A 21,495-nucleotide genomic window follows, 5' to 3' on the forward strand; every position below is an offset into this window, starting at 1 on the left:
ACACCATCTAGAGAAAGATACAAACCAAATGAATCCTTAAAAACAGAAAGTAGGTCATAAAATGTGATACAGAACTAAGTCATATCTATAAATGTCAACAGGATAATCTCATCTACTGAAATAAAAATATCTTCAGAAACCAGTGTCAAAAAAGTTGAAAATAAAAGATAAAAGATAGTACAGGTATATCAGGAAAATGCAAGGAAAACATTAAATCACAATCTTATACCAGACAAGGTTGATGTCAGAGGTTAAGAAAGCATTAAATAAGGCAAAAAAAAAAAAAAAAAAAAAAAAAAAGCCTCTTTACAATGATCAAACATACAATCCACAATGAAGATATTACAGTCATGAGTTTCTATAAGGCAAATAAAGTATTAAAATTTATTAAGCAAAATCTGTAAGAAATAAAAAAAGAAATAAACAAAGACATTAGAGCCTAATTGACTTCTCTTAGTCCATGACAGATAAGGTGTATGAAAAAAAGGACATAAAAGAATTAGAAAGCCTGAATAATAAAGTAGATATAATTGCTGTGAGAACAGACTTTTCAAATGTCCATGGAACATTTACAAAATTAGACCAAGGGGCGCCTGGGTGGCTCAATTGGTTAAGAGCCCGACTCTTGGTTTCTACTCAGGTCATGATGTCACGGTTGGTGGGATCAAGCCCTGAGTTGGGCTCTGCTGACAGTGCGGAGCCTGCTTGGGATTCTCTCTCTCCCTCCCTCTCTCTGTCTCTCCCCTGCTCGCATGCTCTCTCTTTCTCAAAATAAATAATAAATAAACATTAAAAAAACACAAAATTAGATGAAAATCTTAATACATTCCACACAGTAGATATGGCAGAAACAGTGTTCTCTAATCACAATATGATAAAACTTGAAATTAATAAAACATCTATATATACATAATTAAATGTTATTTATTTTATTTTTTTTAAATGTTTATTTATTTGGAGACAGAGAGAGGGACGTGGAGAGGGGCAAAGAAATGGGAGAAGTAGAATGAACTGAAACTAAGAGTTGGATGCTAACCAACTGAGCTACCCATGTGCCACTAAAGGTTCTTTTAATTCTTGAGAATCAAAGAGAAAGTTCAAATTGAAAATTTAAGTGTCTAGAAAATAACAATGATAATTTTTTAAAAAATCAGAAACTAAAAATAAAACTAATGATAAAATTAAAGAACAATTTAGAGTAGAATTTGAAGTCTTAATTATGTTAACAAACAGCAAAGAACAAAACAAATGAATTAAAAATTCAAGAAATTGGAAAAAAAAATTAATCCAAAGAAAGCAGAAAGAAGGAATTAACCAATTAAAATAACAATAGAAGGCTATGGTATATTCCTATAGTTGTAAGAATTCCTCTGACCTTCATCTCCCAATCTCTGCTTTAGATCTCTTGCTCTTTTCTGGTTTCTGCAATTACCTTTTGATGGTTCTCTGTGTCTGTCTGGTTCCCTCAGTCTGATGACATGATGTGGCTCACAGATCAGTCTTGCCCAGCTCTGGTTCTTGATACATTGCAACCTACTAGAAGGCCAACCCTGGGCTTCTCTTGTGTGGGATAGGGACTGAGGATAATTTCTTGAACCTTTCATTTTGGGGGCTTAAATTTTTCATTGATCCCAAGGAAAAAGCCAAAGCACAGTCGAGTCTGGTAAGTACTCAATGCTTGAAGAGGTCAGCACAGGTTCCTCAGACTTGCCTCCTGGGCCCCCCCTACCAATACTTTCTAGTTTGCTGGGAGGATAAGGATAGCCCTGACAGGGATGGAGTGCTCTGCCCATGTGTAGAGTTAAACGCCAACACCTGGGGGCTGTTGCCCTTCAGCTGTCACTACCAGAGAAGCTCCTGGATAAGCCTCCACCGTGCTTGCTTTCTCCTTCAGACCTGGCTGTAACCAAGAAGATGAGGTTTCACTTTCATAGGAGGAGCAGAGCAATCTAGTTCCTACACCCCAGTTTGGGGAGGATCACATGGGAGATGCTTGATACTTCCTTCCCTAGGTCAACCTCTGGGGATTTTTAGGGAATGCAGAACCATCTGTTTGGTATAAACATTATCTGCTTGTAGCAGATGGCCAGCAATTTCACTGGCATATGTCTTTACTAAGGCGAAGATGGTGGGAGTTCTGAGGCCTCACTCAGGAGATGCAGCAAAACCTCCTATGGTTACAGGTTAGAGTTTCTAATGAATTTAGATCACATAGACCACATCCTCTGATCACAAAGAAATAAGAAATCAACAACAAAAATAATGTAAACATAAACAGACATGTTTGGAAACTAAAAAGCACATTCCTAACTATTTTGTGGATTAAAGAAAAAACCACAATGGAAATGCAGAATATTTAGAACGAACAACAACAAACGTATACATATTAAAACTTGTAAGATGCAGCTAAAAGAGTTCTTAGAGGGAAATTTATGGCTTTAAATGCAATGATGAAAAAAGATAAGAAACTGAATATAAATAGTAAGCATTCAACTAAAGAGGCTTAAAAAAGACCCCAACAATAACAGAGTAAACCTCCAAAAGAAGAAGAAAAAAAAGCAGAAGTTAATAAAAAAAAAGAAAAAGATCAATAATAGTAACAGTTCTCAAACTTTAGCAAAGGAGATAAACCTTTAACAAGACTGATCATGAAAAAAAGAGGCACAAATAAGGATTATTAGGAAAGAAAAGGGTAGGGATAGTGAATAATATAAATACATGGCAATACATTTGAAATGAACAGTTTTTTTAGAAAAATAGAGACAATAGAAAAGATGCAAGAAGAAACAGAAAATCTGAATAAGACTGGTAAACATTAAAAAAAAATTGAACCCATAATGAAAAATCTTTCCCTCCAAAAGTCTCAGCTCAAAGTACAGTCTAGGAGGACCTCAAGGTGCCATTTAGGATGTAGTACTGTTTCTAAGTGGAAAATGGTTAACAACACAAATGTCCATCAACAGGAGAATGGCTGAATAAAATGAGGTGTATTCATACAGTGAAAGACTATAGAGTAATTAAAATGAAAGAACTCAGTAATTAGCTCAGTAATTAACTCAAAAGAACTCAGTACTTAAAATGAAAGAACATGGAAAAATGTTGAAAACATAATGTCAAGTGGAAAAAGTTACAAAATGATAGGTGCAGTTTAATATCACTAATTAAAGTTTAGAAACATACAGGGCTCCTGAGTGGCTCAGTTGACTGAGTGTCCAACTCTTGATTTTACTCAGGTCATGATCCCAAGGTTGTGTAATCAAGCCCTGCGTTGGGCTCTGTGCTGAGCATGAAGCCTGCTTAAGATGCTCTGTCTCTGTCTCTCTCTGTCTCTGTCTCTCTCTCCCTCTGTCATTCTCCTCCACTCATGTTCTCTCTCTCTCTTAAAAAAAAAAAGTTTAGAAACATGCAACGCAATACTATATATTGTTTATGTCCCTGTACACATATACTGAAAGTATAGAATATGATGGTAAGGACTCACAGCAAATTCAAGATGGTGGTTACCCCTAGGGAGGAGGAAGGAGAATATCAGGAAGGATAGAGAGCTTCAATTGGATCTGTGATGCTTTTCCCTTTTAAAAATGAAGCAAATATGGCAAAAGGTTTGTTAGGTAGATGGTAGCTCCATAGGTATTTGTCATATTGTTTTCTGTATTTCAGCATTATTCTAATAGCTTTTTGTGTATAACTCTTTAATCCTCACAACCTCCCAATAAAATAGATGTTACCATCATTTATCTCCATTTTATTAATAAATAAATTAAGGCAACAGAGGTTAAGGAATTTGCAGAGCAGGTTAGTGGTAGTGCTAGAATCTGAAGCGAGATAGTTTGCCTCCAGAGCCGTGCTTTTAATTAGTGATTGAGGTAAAAGAACCAGAATGACTTAATCTTGGAGAGAAACATGTAGAGCAGATTTAATAATGGCTGGGTCAGATGTCCATCCACACTGTTCCTGCCAAAGGGCTCTGGTCACATTCATTCCCTCTGCATAAGCAACTCAAAGTAGGGCCAGAACTTCCATCTTTGTTTCCTTAGGACTTTGCACAATGCCTGACACATAGTCAAATGTGTATAAAAAGCACTTGCTGAACAAATGAATAAATGAACTGTGTTCTTGGTTTTCATGCAGAAATAGCACATTCTGCTGTGAAGAGCTTCTGGAACAGGACTTAAAGGACTTAAAGGATCAAATGTCCTGAGATTTGGCTCCTGAATCTTGAGGAACACTCGATTCATAACCTGCTCCAGGTCAAGATTTAAATGTGGCCCTTTCCACAACATTATTGCCAATGAATAATCTTGAGACTGTATATTTCCTTCCTGATACTATATTCTTCCTCCCTTCCTTCTTTATATTCCCAGATCTAACATCATTTATGTTCATGTTATCTTCCCTGGTGGAAAGGCAGAGACAAAGTCATATTCATCTTTGAACCTCCCCTTTTTCTCTAGCATACAGAAGAGAGTTTAGTATTTTAAGTATTCAGTAAATGTTTATTAAATCACCATGATAAGGAGCACCTGGGTGGCTCAGTTAGTTAAGCGTCAGACTTTGGCTCAGGTCATGATCTCATGGTTTGTGGGTTCGAGCTCTACATCGGGCTCTGTGCTGCAGCTCAGAGTCTGGAGCCTACTTCAGATTCTGTGTCTCCTCTCTTTCTGCCCCTCCCCAGCTTGTGCTCTCTCTCTCAAAAAAAAAAAAAAAAAAAAAAAAAAAATATATATATATATATATATATATATATATATATATAAGACGATGATAAAAAACATAATGGTTTTGATTTCAAAACCTCACTGAAGATAAAATTATTAATTTTCTATAATCCATTCAACATTAAAAAAAAAGAATAAATCAGTATCTTACTGGTAAACTGTTAAGCAGTGAAGACAAGTCTGACATTCTGCTATAAGAATCAGATTCTTGTTTTGAGCAAAGGCCTCAAGCCAACCCTGCATCAAAGAGGTAGTCACAGACAACAGGCTCTTCAACTTGTGGCTTCTATCACAAACCAAAAGCAAATTTCCCACAAGCTTATATGAAAAGATGGGTTGGCCACATACTGTTTTGTTTGTTTTTCAGGCATGGTCATACACACAACCTATAATCACTGTCAGCAATCTGATATCCTAACTAAAAAGATACAGATTATAAAGGATTTCAACTTCACAATAGGATACTCAGCAAAAAACATTAAAGGTTTTTCCAGTTCTAAGATTTTATTACTATGAGGATTCTCCCATACTCTGCCTTTGCTTGCACATACCTAATTGTACCGGAAGATGGCACTCCTCAGCTAAATTTTACAAAACTCATTGGTGCTGAAGGAATAATTTCATGAACTGTGGAAACTACCTCAAGGGGTGATAACAACAAATAGATGTATAAGTACCAGGTCTTAAATCATTTTCTAAGATACATGTTATAAAAATGTATTTTAGACAATCTTACAATTTCTCTTTAGGACAAAACAGCAGAGTTGGTCTCTTAACCAGTGCCTGAAAATTCTCCAAGTCTAGTCAGTGCGCTCTCCAATATCTATATCAGCTATTTTTAATCTTCACCACTCTCTGCACTCTCGCTGTATCTCCAGGCTCTCTCCTTTCCCCTCTTCCTGAATTCTTTCTCTCAACCATTAATTGTGCTTATCATAGACTCTCTTTTCCTCTCCCTACATGTATGCATATGCACACACACACACACAAACACACACACACACACAAACACACACACACAAGAACCCTCTCAACTCTTTCCTTCCCTTCTGTTATAACATCTGTAATATACTTTAAAATTATTCAGTGTACCCAGTGTGATATTTTTGTTTTTAGTCCAGGAATGTATAGGGGCTCCACAAGAGTCCCAGTCAGGTAATAAGGAAGCACATGCTCCAAGGTAATACATGCTTCTATTGTCCACATCTTGACTAAGATTGACCCATTTGGGGGATTTTATTAATTACCAAATTAGGATCATATTGGCGAAATTTTTAGCTTGTTAAATATCGTAGTGAATGAATGTTAGAAATGGACTATCTATGGTGAAATTGAAGGTATTTAAAATATTTGGATTGGCTAAAATATGAAATATTCCTTATCTTTTCATAATGGGGGTAAAAAGAAGTACTTGGAGTTAACAGTTTTACAACAGAGATTCTCAAACTTTAGGGAGATTTAGATTTCTTGAAGTTTGTGTTAAAACACAGAAAGATGGGGGAGGGGGCGGCGCCTGGGTGGCTCAGTCGGTTAAGCATCCGACTTCCACTTAGGTCATGATCTCACAGTCCGTGAGTTCGAGCCCCGCATCCGGCTCTGTGTTGACAGCTCAGAGCTCGGAGCCTGGAGCCTACTTTGGATTCTGTGTCTCCCTTTCTCCAACCCTCCCCCATTCATGCTCTGTCTCTCTCGGTCTCAAAAATAAATAAACATTAAAAAAACCTAAAACACAGAAAGATGGACCCAGATGTCAGTTTCTGACTCATTTAGTTCTCGGTGAGGCTGAAAATCTGCATTTGCAGCAAGTTTTCAAGAAGCGATACTAATGCTGCTGGTCAAAGAGACCACATTTTAAGAATCACTGGCTCAGAATTTCTAGTTGCCTGATGCTAATTATAAGGGTAACAGAAGCTTGTCTCTGGAGTATCATTGCTTCTGCTTTGAGTAAATCTTTCATGCAAATAGAATACTGAAAAGGACAGAATAAAAACTTTAATAAATTTACAGACTGATTATATTAAAAGTTTTGTGACTGCTTACAAATAAAAATGGGCTGAATAAATGCCTATATGTGTAGCAGAAATCACATCATTATAGGGGCACCTGGGTGGCTCAGTCGGTTAAGTGCTGACTTTGGCTCAGGTCATGATCTCACGGTCCGTGAGTTTGGGCCTCACGTTGGGCTCTGTGCTGACAGCCTGGAGCCTGCTTCAGATTTTATAATCCAGTAATATGGTGGTGCGGGAATAGTTAATACTCACCTGGAGCAAATATTTTCAGTAGCTACCCTTATCTTTCAAAACAGAATCTAAGGAGTGTGCATAACCAAACTGGATGAGGTCAATTTAAAACAATTTCTCAGCCAAAAGTTAGAAGCAACCCGAGGGTCCACTCATGGATGATGGATAAACAAATCGTGGTATATATGTACAACCTTAATATTATTCAACCTTAAAAAGTAAGGAAACTCTGAAACATGCTACAGTATGGAGGAACCCTAAAGATATTATACGAAGTGAAATAAGCCAGGCACAAAATGACAAGTACTGTGCGATTTCACTTTTATGAGGTATCTAAAGTAGACACACTCATGGAAATGGTGAGTAGAATGGTAGTTGCCAGGGGTTGGGGAGGAGGGAAAATGGGAAGTTCTTGTTTAATGGGTATAGAGTTTTAGGTTTGCAAGATGAAAATGTTTATGGAGACTGGTTTCACAGCCATGAATATACTTAACACTACTGAACTATACACTTAAAAATGGTTACAATGCACTGTGGAAAACAGTATGGAGGTTTTGTAAGAAATTAAAAATTGAACTACCATATGATCCAGCAATCTGACTTCTGGGTATATATACAAAGAAAATGAAATTATTGTCTCAAAGAGATACCTGTTCATGTTCATTGCAGCTCTATTCACAACAGCCAGAGTATGGAAACAATCTAAGTAGGTTCACCTTGCTGGCTCAGTCTATAGAGCATGTGACTCTTGATCTTGGGGTCATAAGTTCAAGCACCACGTTGGGTGTAGAGATTACTTAAAAAAAAATTGAAAAACAAAAAAAGAAGAAGAACCTGTCTTATAAAAAAAATATTTGTCCAATGATGGACAAATAAAGAAAATGTGGGGGAGAGCAGTGTATGTATACATATATATACATATATATATATACACATATATATATATACACACACACACATACATAGGTATACATACACAAATATGTATATATATATGCATAAATATATACATACACACATTTTATTAATTCATATATATACATATACACACACAACGAAATATTATTCAGCCTTTAAAAAATATGGAAATTCTATCAGTTGTGACAACATGGACGAATCTGGAAGGCATTATGCTAAGTGAAATAAGTCAGACAGAGAAAGACAAATACTGTATGGTATCACATATATGTAGAATTAAAAAAAAAAAAGTCAGGGTGCCTGGGTGGCTTAGTCAGTTGAGCATCCAGCTCTTGATTTCAGTTCAGGTCACGATTTCACAGCTGGTGAGATCCAACCCCAGGTCGGGCTTTGTGCTGACAGCACGGAGTCTGCTTGGGATTCTCTCTCCCTCTCTTTCTGACCCTCCCCTACTCTGTCTCTCTCTCAAAATAAACATTTTTAAAAAAAAAAGTCAAGATCCTAGAAACGAAGTAGGAAAGTGGTCACCATGGGCTGGGGGGTGTGGAAAATAGGGAGAGATTGGTAAAACAATACAAATGTTCAGTTAGATGATGATAAGGGTCTGAAGATCTAATGAATAACATGGTGGCTGTAGTTTATAATGCTGCATTGTATAAATGAAATCTGTTGAGATTAGGACTTAAATGTTTTCACCCCCCCCCCAAAAAAAGGTAAATATGTGAAGTAATGGATGTGCTATTTAACTCAAGGGAGGGAATCCTTTCCGAATGTGTATGTATATCAAATCACTACGTTGCACCCTTAAAAATCTTACAATTTTGTCAATTATACATCAGTAAAGCTGAAAAAAGGTAATGAAAAACAAACAAAAAAAAATGATTAAGATGGTAAATGTTAGGGGCACCTGAATGGCTCAGTCAGTTAAGCATCCAATTCTCAATTTCAGCTCAGGTCATGATGTCACCATTAGTGAGATAGAGCCTGGAGTCAGGCTCAATGCTGACAGCTCTGAGCCTGCTTGGGGTTCTTTCTGTCCCTTTCTCTGCCCCTCCCCCATCAAAATAAATAAGTACACATTTAAAAATACAGTAAATGTTATGTTCTGTATACTTTACCACAATTAAAAAAAATTTAAACCAAATCAAAACTGACCGATTTCCCAGCACAGTTCCTAGAAACAGCAGTCTATACTTGCTGTCAACTCTTATTTCCTCTTATCCAAATTTAAGCTTTTATTCCCTATGTCACTGAAAGGTGCCATCACCCATGCATCTGAAGGAATAAACAGTGAGTTGTCTTAAACTTCTCCTTCTTCCCTGTTCCCCCCACATTCAATTGGTCACCAAGTGCTGGAAATCAAATTATTTCCTTAATATCTTTGAAACGATTTTCCCCCCTCCATTTCCACCACTAACGCCATGATTTAAATCCTGACTGCTTTGTCCCTGGATTACTACAACAACCATAAAACTGGTCTCCCTTCCTGTGGCATCTCCTATCCAGCCCACCCTCTCTACCACAATTGGTGAAATTCTTCTGAAACATAAATCTGACCACTTACTTCCCTGCTTAAAAACTTCTGTTGACTTTATACTGCCCTGAGGATGGAAGGCAAACTCCTCAATAGGACGTAAATGGTCTTTTATGATTTTGACTCTGCTATTGTGACCTCCGTAAATTGCTCCTCATACTCTGCTCTAGCCAGGCAGTTCCTGGAATGTAGCATTCTTTCCGATCTGAATGTAGCCGTGCACAAGCCTCCTCCTGCTTGCAATGCCTGATTCTTCAAAATTCAGCTAAGATATAACCTCTTCCAAGGAGTCTTCTGGGATGTTCTCCGACTTCCCAGTAAAATATCACAGGGGACATACTTATATTGAAAAAATATTAGTTGTTTATTGGCAATAGTTGGGATATACTTACACTCAAAAAAGAAACTCATTTTTAAGTTAAATTCAAATCTAACTGGGCATCCTGTTTTTGTGTTTGTCTGTTTTGCTAAATTTAGCAACCCTACTCCCAGTCTCAATTATGTGCTTCTTGTTTATTTTTCCATATCCTCTAGTAGTCTGTAAGCATCTTCAGGGAGGGGACATGTGTTATCTCTGTATCTCCCAGTTCTAGCAAATACTGGTAAGCATGTAACTAAAATATCATGGTGTTTATTGCTGGCTTGTTTCTTCTAAAAAATCTTTATTTTTGTAATCTCTACACCCAACATGGGGCTTGAACTCACAACCCCGAGATCAAGAGTAATTTGGTCCACCAACTGAGCCAGCCAGTTGCCCTGCTGGCTTGTTTCCTCTAAACTGGCTTTAACCCTTAGTCTCTTTATTGCTTCTCGGGAATTATGCTAATGGTAACAATACCACCTGTTTCAGGATTACAGTGACCATCACATGATATAAGAGAGCGCAGCATTAACACACGAAGGTCACCAGAAATGCTACTATAATCTAAACAGTAACATTACCCCTAGAATAGGGCTTATGTTTGTTAAAACTTGAAATACACTTGTTTAGTAAATATTTTTCTGTAAATTCACCAGGAAGAGATTGGTAATCTAACTCAAGTTGACATACAAGAAAATTATACTTTTCTTAAAAGGAAAAAATTACGCTTCTACTCTGAAGACAGTATGTTCCAAGTGGATTCATTCCATATATTTTAAAAACAGAGGATAACAACACAAAATGAACCTCTAGAGTCATATAATAATTTATCCTAAGCAAATGCAAAGCTAAATGAAATCATTATGTATCACTATCTAATTGAAAACATAGTTCTAAATATCCTTTCATATATGTTAAGCTAGTTGTTTTAAGCAACAAACCATTATTTCTAGAAATTAGATCTTTTTTTTTTATTTTTTTTATTTTTTAATATATGAAATTTACTGTCAAATTGGTTTCCATACAACACCCAGTGCTCATCCCAAAAGGTGCCCTCCTCAATACCCATCACCCACCCTGCCCTCCCTCCCACCCCCCATCAACCCTCAGTTTGTTCTCAGTTTTTAACAGTCTCTTATGCTTTGGCTCTCTCCCACTCTAACCTCTTTTTTTTTTTTTTTCCTTCCCCTCCCCCATGGGTTTCTGTTATGTTTCTCAGGATCCACATAAGAGTGAAACCATATGGTATCTGTCTTTCTCTGTATGGCTTATTTCACTTAGCATCACACTCTCCAGTTCCATCCATGTTGCTACAAAAGGCCATATTTCATTTTTTCTCATTGCCACGTAGTATTCCATTGTGTATATAAACCACAATTTCTTTATCCATTCATCAGTTGATGGACATTTAGGCTCTTTCCATAATTTGGCTATTGTTGAGAGTGCCGCTATAAACATTGGGGTACAGGTGTCCCTATGCATCAGTACTCCTGTATCCCTTGGATAAATTCCTAGCAGTGCTATTGCTGGGTCATAGGGTAGGTCTATTTTTAATTTTCTGAGGAACCTCCACACTGCTTTCCAGAGCGGCTGCACCAATTTGCATTCCCACCAACAGTGCAAGAGGGTTCCCGTTTCTCCACATCCTCTCCAGCATCTATAGTCTCCTGATTTCTTCATTTTGGCCACTCTGACTGGCGTGAGGTGGTATCTGAGTGTGGTTTTGATTTGTATTTCCCTGATAAGGAGCGACGTTGAACATCTTTTCATGTGCCTGTTGGCCATCCGGATGTCTTCTTTAGAGAAGTGTCTATTCATGTTTTCTGCCCATTTCTAGAAATTAGATCTTTAAAGAGATTGTAATAAAATTCAGGTGCTCCTTATCTTTTATTGATTCCACCTTAAAGCACATGCTCAAGTAATACTCACAAAAGTTCACCAGCATGGCAGTGAGTGATTCCTCATTACTATGCAGATAGAACCTCAAAACCAACACTCTCCATCATTGAGGAATATGTCAGAAATACCAATATTAAACAGTGTTGTCCTGAAAATTACATAGAAGGAAAATTTCTCTCCCTGTCCTTACTCTTTTTTTCTTTTTTAAAGAAGGCAGAAAACTACACAAACAGTGAAAAATTCCTTTATGACTAGGCACCAAGTAGAACTTGCTGAAATAATGAGTGAATTAGTGATTTCTGTAATCAGAGAAAATGTACAATGAACTATACAACATATTCTAATTAGCTTGGTGGATAAAAGAAAAAAGCACAACTGGAAAAAAACAGATCCTTCCAAGAGCATCTAATTAGGGTGAGTTAGTGGTTGCCCCCTCAGTTTCAGAGAGAGCTGCCTTTAAACAAAGAAGAGCAGAACCGTTCTCAGTGCTTACAACGTCCACCAAGTTAACCTTGGCTTCTCTTGGTAAACCACCCCCACTGCGTTTTCTTCTCAAAGTTTTAAAAGCCTACTATTTAAAAGCCTGTTATGCAGTTCACTGGAATCAAGTTCTAAATAATGGATATAACAGTGGATAGTATCACACTATTACTAAAAACTGAACACAAGAAACTTTAATTCAAATTGCAAATCAATATACAATGTGTGAAATTAATTCCAGTTTTAGCTCCTAGCTTCCTGGAACCTTAGATAAGAAACACATTAACTTTATAACATCTTTTAATAAAAATTATCCACTGATTAGAGAAAACATCTCAGGTAAATAATACTAATGCTCTATACTGATTTCCAATGTTGAAATTATGAGAAATATACTTGATTACTAAATTAGACTAATTCACACATAGTATATAATTTATATGAAATACATATCTAATTTGTTCCACATTCTAGGTTTGTGTTTTAAATTTACTATGAAAAGACAAAAGAGGAAGATCTATTAATTTATGGGCAGCCAAACGGCCCAACAACCAAGGCTGTGGTTCAGTGGCTACTAATGCATGTTCTGGGAATTCTCAGATCTAATGTTAATCATCAAATTGCTCTTTGGGATAAAAGTACTAAAGCAAGCCTGATTTCTAATTACAAGGAGAAAGACATTCCTCAAGAACCCACCTAATTCTTTCTATTCTAGAAGGCCTACAGAAGTTTCTACATCCTCTATGAAGCCTTTCTCTACTATTCTACCCACAGAGATGTGTGTTCATTGAAGCCTTCTTTCTTTAAACTGGTGCAGTACAACTATCTCTGGTACAAACTAAATCATTTTATTATTTTATTTTTTAAAAGATTTACTTATTTATTTAAGTAATGTCTACACCCAATGTGGGGCTTGAACTCATAATGCCGGGATCAAGAGTCACACACTCCACCAACTGAGCCAGCCAGGTGCCTCCCAACTAAATCGTTTTAATCCAATCTGATGGTCTTTGGATGTATCAACTTGACCAGGCTACAGTCCCCAGTTAATGAAGCAAACAATAATCTAGGTGTTGCTGGGAAGGTATTTTGTAGATATAACTGAAGCCTGTGATCAATTGCTTTTAGGAGAGGTTATACCAGATAATCTGGGTGGGCCTGATTCAATTAGTTGAAAGACCTTTAGAGAATTATTGAGGCTCCTCTGATGAAGAAGAAATGCTGTCAGTGGACAGCAACTTCAACCCATGCCCAAGAAGTTCTGACAATCTACCCTATGGATTTCGGCCTCGTCTAGCCAGCTCCCACAACTGGGTAAGTCAATTCCTTGTAATAAATCTCTTTTTTAAAAAAACTGAGATATAACTGACATGTAACATTATCCTAGTTTAAGGTGTACCACAGAATGATTTGGTATTTGCATATACTGTGAAATAATCATCACAGTAATTCTAGTTACCATCCATTACCACACATAGTTAAACATTCTTTTTCTTGTGATAGTTTTTTTTTTTAAGTTTATTTATTTATGTTGAGAAAGAGAGAGAGGGGGCGCTGGGGAGGGGCAGAGAGACAGTGACAGAGGATCAGAGAGCCCAATGCAGGACTCAAACCCAGGAACTGTGAGATCATGACCTGAGCCAAAGTCTGACGCTTAACCAACTGAGCCACGTAGGAACCCCTAAACCTTTAAAAAATTTCTTTTTCAAAAAAAAAAAAAAATTTAAAAAAAAGGGGGTGCCTGGGTGGCTCAGTCGGTTGAGCGTCCGACTTCGGCTCAGGTCATGATCTCACAGTTCGTGGGTTCCAGCCCCGCATCAGGCTCTGTGCTGACCGCTTGCTCAGAGCCTGGAGCCTGCTTCAGATTCTGTGTCTCCTTCTCTCTCTGCTCCTCCCCCGCTCATGCTTTGTCTCACTCTGTTTCTTAAAAATAAATAAGTGTAAAAATTTTTTTTTTAATTTTTTTCTCTTTGAGAAAGAGAGAGAGAGAAAGAAAGAGAGAGCGCGCACGTGCGCACGCATATGAGTGGGGGAGAGGACAGAATCTTAAGCAGGCTCCACATTCAGCATGGAGCCCCACACACGGCTAGGTCCCATGACCCTGGGATCATGACCTGAGCTGTAATCAAGAGTTGGACACTCAACTGACTACGCCACCAAGGTGCCCCTTACTATATATTTCTTTGGGTTCTGCTTCTCTCCTTGAACTTTGATTGATATAACTGATCATATAATATGTGTGTGTGTGTGTGTGTGTGTGTGTGTGTGTGCGTGCTATCTTCCCAGTCAGATTCAAAGGCATAAACTTGAGAAAACAATACTAATGATGATTTACTGAGTACTGTGGGCCAGGCACAGTGTTAAGCCTTTCAATACATAAGCTCATTTTATCCTCACAATCACCTGATGAGACAACAGTATTACTAATCCCCACTTTACAGAGGTTAAGAAAAAGCTATCTAGCTAAGGAATGGCAAAGCTGGAACTCAAGCCTGAAGCTCATTTATTCCAATGCTTATGCTCTTAACCACTATAATAGCTATGACCTCTCATATACAAATGGAAAGAGAGAGGGAAAAAGATAAGTACATACAGAGAAGAAGAAAGCTGTGTAGGACAAGATAGACTGTGATTCTTAAATATAAATAAACTGCTTATCACATTCTATTGGTCACCTATGATATCTAACTTCTAAACAGTGATCTCAGCTTGGAAGCAATGCTCTGAATGGAACAGCCAGGGCAATCTTCTGGAGAAATTTCTGAATTACAATGTTATAGTTATAGCAATATCAAATATTAAGGTACTTGCCCCAGGCCAAATGGAATCAAGTCAAAGACTTGAGAACCTTCTCTATATTCAATAGATATGTTACAGTATCATTCAGTAATAGAAAGCCATTGTAACTGGTTCAGTTCTACTTTATGTCCATAAAATCTGTGATGTGGGTAGGGCAAGGCCAGGGTAGTTCTCCCACCTGTACAATGAATGAACTTAATAGCAAGTCAATGAAATGAAGTCACTTACTCGAAGTCATATAGTACACTACAAAAAAGAAGTCTGGTACTTTGACTCCAGCCTAGGATTTTCTCCAATAGACTAACATAATATGGTTGAACTACTTATAATCAAGAAGTTCCCAATACTTGATGAATTGTACCATCAATATCCAAGATTTTAAAATGTACAGGAAATGACTAGGGGCACTTGGCTGGCTCAGTCGGTTGAGTGTCTGACTTCAGCTCAGGTCATGATCTCATGGTTTGTGAGTTTGAGCCCCACAACTGGCTTGCTCCTGTCAGCCTTTCAGCACAGAGTCCACTTCAGATCCTCCTCTCTCTGCCCTTGCCCTGCTTGTGCTCTCCCCAAAAATAAATATTAAAAAACAAAAAATAAATAAAATGTACATGAAATGACTAAAGTAATGAGGCAGATTTTCATAAATTACTCATGAAATCAATCATATTTCCCAAGCTTGCTCCCTCTTGGGCATTTGCACTTATGGTCCTTTTTTTAAAAATGCTTTTTGCCCAGATATTCATGTAATTGCTTCCTTCTCATCAAGTTCTGATCAAAATGCCATCTTCTCAGGGAAGACTTTCCCAGTTACCCTAGTTAAGGTAGCATGCCCTAGCCATTCTCTACAAAATATTGCTATTATATCCTTTCTTATTACACTTCTTAGTCCCTAAAGTTGTTGTGTATTTTTGTTTTTATTATACATATTCCACTATACTGTAAGCTCTTTAAAACATGGACTCTATATCTTGCTTACCCTAAATCACCACACCCAGAATAATGACTGACATGTAGTAGGTGTTCAAAAAATATTTGTTAACTGATACTTCTTTTAAAATGGGTTTATTTTTATATGATTGTTATTGGATAGTAATTACCTTGAATATAAGTATTAAATGATTAAAAACAGGAAAAACATAACTAGAGAAAATTTAGAAGTCAAACTGTCAATTTACACAGGGAAGGAAAGAACCCACATTGTTAAACTTAAGCAAGTAATGTTTGTAAGACTTCTTTGGGATCTTCTTGTCCAGAACTAGAGCACTCTGTATTTCTTTATAATCTTCCTTCACAAAGATGAAATAGAAGATTTTGGAGTAAATCTGTTCAGAGTTTATATACTACAAATCCTTTGGCAACCATGTTTTTGCTAAATGTGGTTTTGAGGTAATGTAGCTTTATATTTTTATAACCAAATTGAAAATTAGCCATCTTATTATATATTCTGGTTCAGTTCAGTCCATTTAAATAGGAGAACAGTCTATGCAGTAATACAGAGGGAGAGAGACAATCAGTTTAGACTCTACATTTCAAAACAGGAATTACCAGGACCAAAAAAAGTATGTGTGGATATTGCCAAAGGTTGTGAAAAGGCCAGACAATTACATATGCAAATATTGTAAAATTAAAACACAGAAGAAACAAATTTAAAAGGTATTACATTTCAAGCCAGTAAAGGCTGATTTAGACTCTAAAAAGAGGTATAGTCTGTATAATTTGAAACTTACGTGAATATATATAGCTATAGGTTTTCCTTTAAACACCTCCCTTTTTTTATAATTTGCATATTTGCCTGAATGGTTTTCCTGTTCTTTTTCTTTCAATCCATCTGCATCTTTATATTTTAGATGTTTCTCTTGTAAATATCATTGTTTATTTGTTTTTGAGAGAGAGTGTGTGTGAGTGGGGGAGAGGGGCAGAGAGAGAGAGAGAGAGAGAGAGAATATTAAGCAGTGTGGAGCCCCAATGTGGGACTCAATCCCATTACCTGGTATCATGACCCGAGCCAAAATCAAGAGTCAGACACTCAACCGACTGAGCCACTCAAGCGCCCCTGTTTTTTTAATTTTAGTATAGTATGATAATCTTTGTCTTTTAACTGAAGCATTTGGTCCACTTACATTTAATGTAATTACCAATATATTTGGGTTTAAATATACTACAGCCAGTGCCATGGTAAACCACCCATATCTTGTCCAGAACAAGAGTACTCATTCCCTTATTAGGCATGTAAGTAGTCAACAGCTCTCAGCTGAATCTTTCTTTGGGACTTATCCTCAGCCTTAGAATACAGCCTTATCCAAGGTCATGTCCCCTTAAGGGAGGACAGAAGAAGGTAGAAAACTGTATTCAATGACTGATCAGTGACAAGGTATAGATGCCTGGACCCTGTAGAATCGACTGAGGTCTTTGTTACCACTGTATTGCAGTTTAACTTCTCTGGTCTATCCTGTTTCCTCCCTCCCCTACAGATGTTAATCTCAAAAGCCCACCCCAATAAACATCCTTCAGGCAAATCTCAGTCTCTGAATCTGTTTCCCAGGGAATTCAATTTGTGACATCTATCATCTTGTAATGTATTCTGTACTTCTACTGTCTGTACTCTGTACTTCTACTGTCTATATGTTCTTTACTTTCTTGCTTTCTTTAGAACTGAGTATTCTTTTATTATTCCATTTTTCATTATTAGTTTGGAAACGATACACTCTTTTTCTATTCCAGAGGCTATCCTAGAAATAACAATGTGCATATTTTGATCAACAAAGTCTAAAGTTAAAAAAAAATTTTTTTAGTTTTTTAGAGAGAGAGAACAGAGGAGGAGCAGAGAGAGAGGGAGAGACAGAGAGAGAGGCTCATCATCAGCACAGAGCCCAATGTGGGGCTCGAACTCATGAACCATGAGATCATGACCCGAGCTGAAATCAAGAGTCGGACACTTAACCAACTGAGCCATCCAGGTGCGCCTAAAGTTTTTTTTTTTTTTTTTAATGTTTATTTATTTTTGAGAGAGAGAGAGGGCACGAGTGAGGGAGGGACAGAGACAGGGGGACAGAGGATCCAAAGCAGGCTCTGTGCTGACAGCAGGGAGCCCGATGTGAGGCTCAAACTCACGAACTGTGAGATCATGGCCTGAGCCAAAGTCAGATGCTTAAACGACTGAGCCACCCAGATACTCCAACGAAGTCTAAAGTTAATTGAGTGATATTTCATTAATTAATTGATATTAATAGACTAATTGATATTAACTTGTTGATACTTTTACTCTACTCTGCTATATGATAAGAATCTTAAACATTTTGGGGCGCCTGGGTGGCGCGGTTGGTTAAGCATCCGACTTCAGCCAGGTCACGATCTCGCGGTCCATGAGTTCGAGCCCCGCGTCGGGCTCTGGGCTGATGGCTCGGAGCCTGGAGCCTGTTTCCGATTCTGTGTCTCCCTCTCTCTCTGCCCCTCCCCCGTTCATGCTCTGTCTCTCTCTGTCCCAAAAATAAATAAAAAACGTTGAAAAAAAAATTAAAAAAAAAAAAAAGAATCTTAAACATTTTAATTCCTTTTACCATTGTCCCAATTTATATATAATTGTTATTCTACGTACCTCATATAAGTGGAATTATACAATATTTGCCCATTTGTGTCTGTCTTATATCATTTAGCATTATGTTTTTGAGGTTTATCCATGTTGTATTCTTTTTAAAGGTTAGATAATATTCCATGTATTTTGTTTATACATTCATCTATTAATGGACATCAGAGTTGTTTCCATCTTTTGTCTATTGTGAATAATGCTGCTATGAACACTGGTGTGCAAGTATTGTTTAAGTCCCTGCTTTCAATTTTTCTGGGTATATACCCACAAGCAGAATTTCTTGATCATATGTAAATTCTATATTTAACTTTTTGAGGAACTGCCACATTGTCTTCCTGATTCTTTTTAATACCTTTCATTTCTCTATTGGAATTATCCATCGTTTCACTTATTTTCTTTACCTTTCTTCCTATTTACTTGAACAGGAACACAGTTATTTTAAAATCCTTTTTTGATGATTCCAATATCTGGATCATCTGTGGATCTGATTCTATTGTCCATGTTTATCTCTTGGTTTTTGATCATGTCACATTGTCTTTTGCCATGTCCTGTAATTCTTTACATAATGCTTTCAGAGAGGGTTTCCCTTCCCTTGGATAGATAGAATGGAAGGTGATCATCTTAACCCAGTCAGGGACTATGCTGAATGGAGGCTAGGCTGCGGTTCTAGTAAAGCTCAAGCTATTTTTGGCTGATCTCCATTCCAAGAAATTATCATAGCCCTCTAGGGTTTTTAACAGAGAGCCTGGGAATTCATTGGGGTTTCCCCCCATGGGTAGGTTCATAACTCTAGACAGTATCTTGTGTGACTGCCAAAATGTCTGCTCTGCTTTTCAAAGGCTTTCCAATGAGATGTTTAGCCTCCCATTCTGTAAAACCCTAGGATTTGGCAAATATCCCAACAGGATAACTGGCTGTATGCTTGAGGCTCTCTTAGTTTTCTACAAAAGCTTGCTGGTTTCTTGTCCCCAGCAGCAACTCTCTTCCAGTATACAGTCCTACTTCTCAGACCACTGCTCATGCCCAGTATCAGCAATACCCCCTGAGGGAAAAAGAGGCTACAAAAGTCAGCTCACATATCTGAGGTTCTTTTAGTTCATCTTTACTACCGGGGTTCAGCTGTTTGGGGTATCAGCCCACAGCCTGGTAAACCAAGGTCCCATCCTTGTAGGACCTGAAATAGATTTGTATCTTCCTAGCTCCTCCAAACTGTATTTTAGGTTATATACCCTAGGCAAACACAGTCAACTCTAGGTTCACCATCCTTTCCCAGATCTTGACCAAGTAACTCCTCACTATCTTGCTAGCTCTTTGAAGCTTTTATAGTTAAAAAATATTTTTTCTGCTTGCTTTTTGGTTCTAATCATACAATTCTTATTAAATATTACTACTATCTTAGTATTACTGATCTTAATACTACCAGTTTTGGTAAGATTTAAGAACATAATTCCCAAATTGTGCAGAGAAACTACAATTTTTTTAAGCCAGCCTTAGGGAAAAGATATGCTTTAGGCTCAGAAAATGTTTTCATTATTTTCAAATTGTAATAAGATAACCATTAAATTATGCTAGAATTATTACTATATTAGAATTATTAAATTATTCTAGAATTCTTCTGTTTATTATAAAGTAAAATTAAAGGAAAAATCATTAAAAACTTCAATAATAAAATATTAATAATCATAAATAATTAAAAATACAACTATAATTCACTAATAACAGAATATGCACCAGCATATGCCTTATAACTTGGATATTATTGTATTAATACATAAATAAAGTTTATTTAGTTTGAAAGAGAGACAGAATAAGTACATGCAAGCGGGGAGGGGCAGAGAGAGAGAGGGAGAGAAAGGATCCCAAGCACGTTCCATGCTGTTAGTGCAAAGCCTAACTTGGGGCTGAATCCCATGAACCCACAAGATCATGACCTGAGCTAAGATCAAGAGCTGGATGCTCAACTAACTGAGCCACCTAGCGTCCTTAATTTTGGTTATTTTATGTTATTATAATTGATTATATAACTCCTGCTTCTTTCTTCTTCATTGAAGGTGAGCATGTAGGTTTTTTTGGGTTTTTTCCTTAGCTTTATTAAGCTATAATTTTGTCAGTCTTTTCTAACATAAGGTAGCACCAAGAGTCTGGCTCTACCATCATAAGCAAGTGCTTCTCTCTCTTATTCATATATATATATTATATATGTATACATGTATAATTAAAGTATAGTTGACACACAATGTTACATTAGTTTCAGGTGTACATATTTCTTTATTTGTAAAATGGGCTTGGGAGGCTTTCATAGTATTATTTTAACTATTACTGACCAGTATGCAATACATTGCCTGGCCCCAGAGGTTCCTCTGATCTTAAAATTCCTCAAGGATCTGGAATGGCCATTTGGAATGGACATATACAATGGACACCTTTGAACTTGACTTGGGAGTTGTCTTTACTAATTAATTTCCCTGCTTATTATATTAGTGATTCCTCCCTTGCTGATTTCAGAGGCTGTAATACTCCTGAGGAGGTTTCTTTGTTATTTTTGTTGTTGTTGTTGTTGTTTTTATCTTGATTGAGAAAGGCTAGAGTTAAACTGATTTCATTTCTTTAGAACTTTGGAAAGCTTCAGGTTTCCCTGTCTTATGTTCCTATAACGCTTGCTATTGTAATAATTATCCTACCTTACTGTATTCAGCATCTTCCCTGCTAGACTGTAAGTTCCCAAGGTCATGATAGCTTGTTCCCTGCTATATGTACATACTTAGTACCACTGGCCTGGGTAAAGAGCAACCACTCAATAACTACAGAATCATTAATAAGTTATAATCACTGGGATTCCAACAATCATATTAACAAAAATACAATTCTCAGATGCAATGTTTTAATATTATTTATATCAGAAAATATTAGCAGAAAACAAGGAGTTAAATTTACTTATCCACAAGGGGCTCCTGGATGGC

The 21,495-nt window shown here is 37.1% G+C and overlaps 1 protein-coding gene across 3 annotated transcripts in view; it reads right to left on the reverse strand.

The window, feature by feature from the left end:
* Window positions 1-21,495, reverse strand: part of DIPK1A (divergent protein kinase domain 1A) — a 104,367-nt gene that overhangs the window by 10,048 nt on the left and 72,824 nt on the right. The gene's annotated exons all lie outside the window — the stretch shown is intronic.

Source organism: Panthera tigris, chromosome C1 (genome assembly GCF_018350195.1).
Source record: "Panthera tigris isolate Pti1 chromosome C1, P.tigris_Pti1_mat1.1, whole genome shotgun sequence".
Lineage (NCBI taxonomy): Eukaryota > Metazoa > Chordata > Mammalia > Carnivora > Felidae > Panthera > Panthera tigris.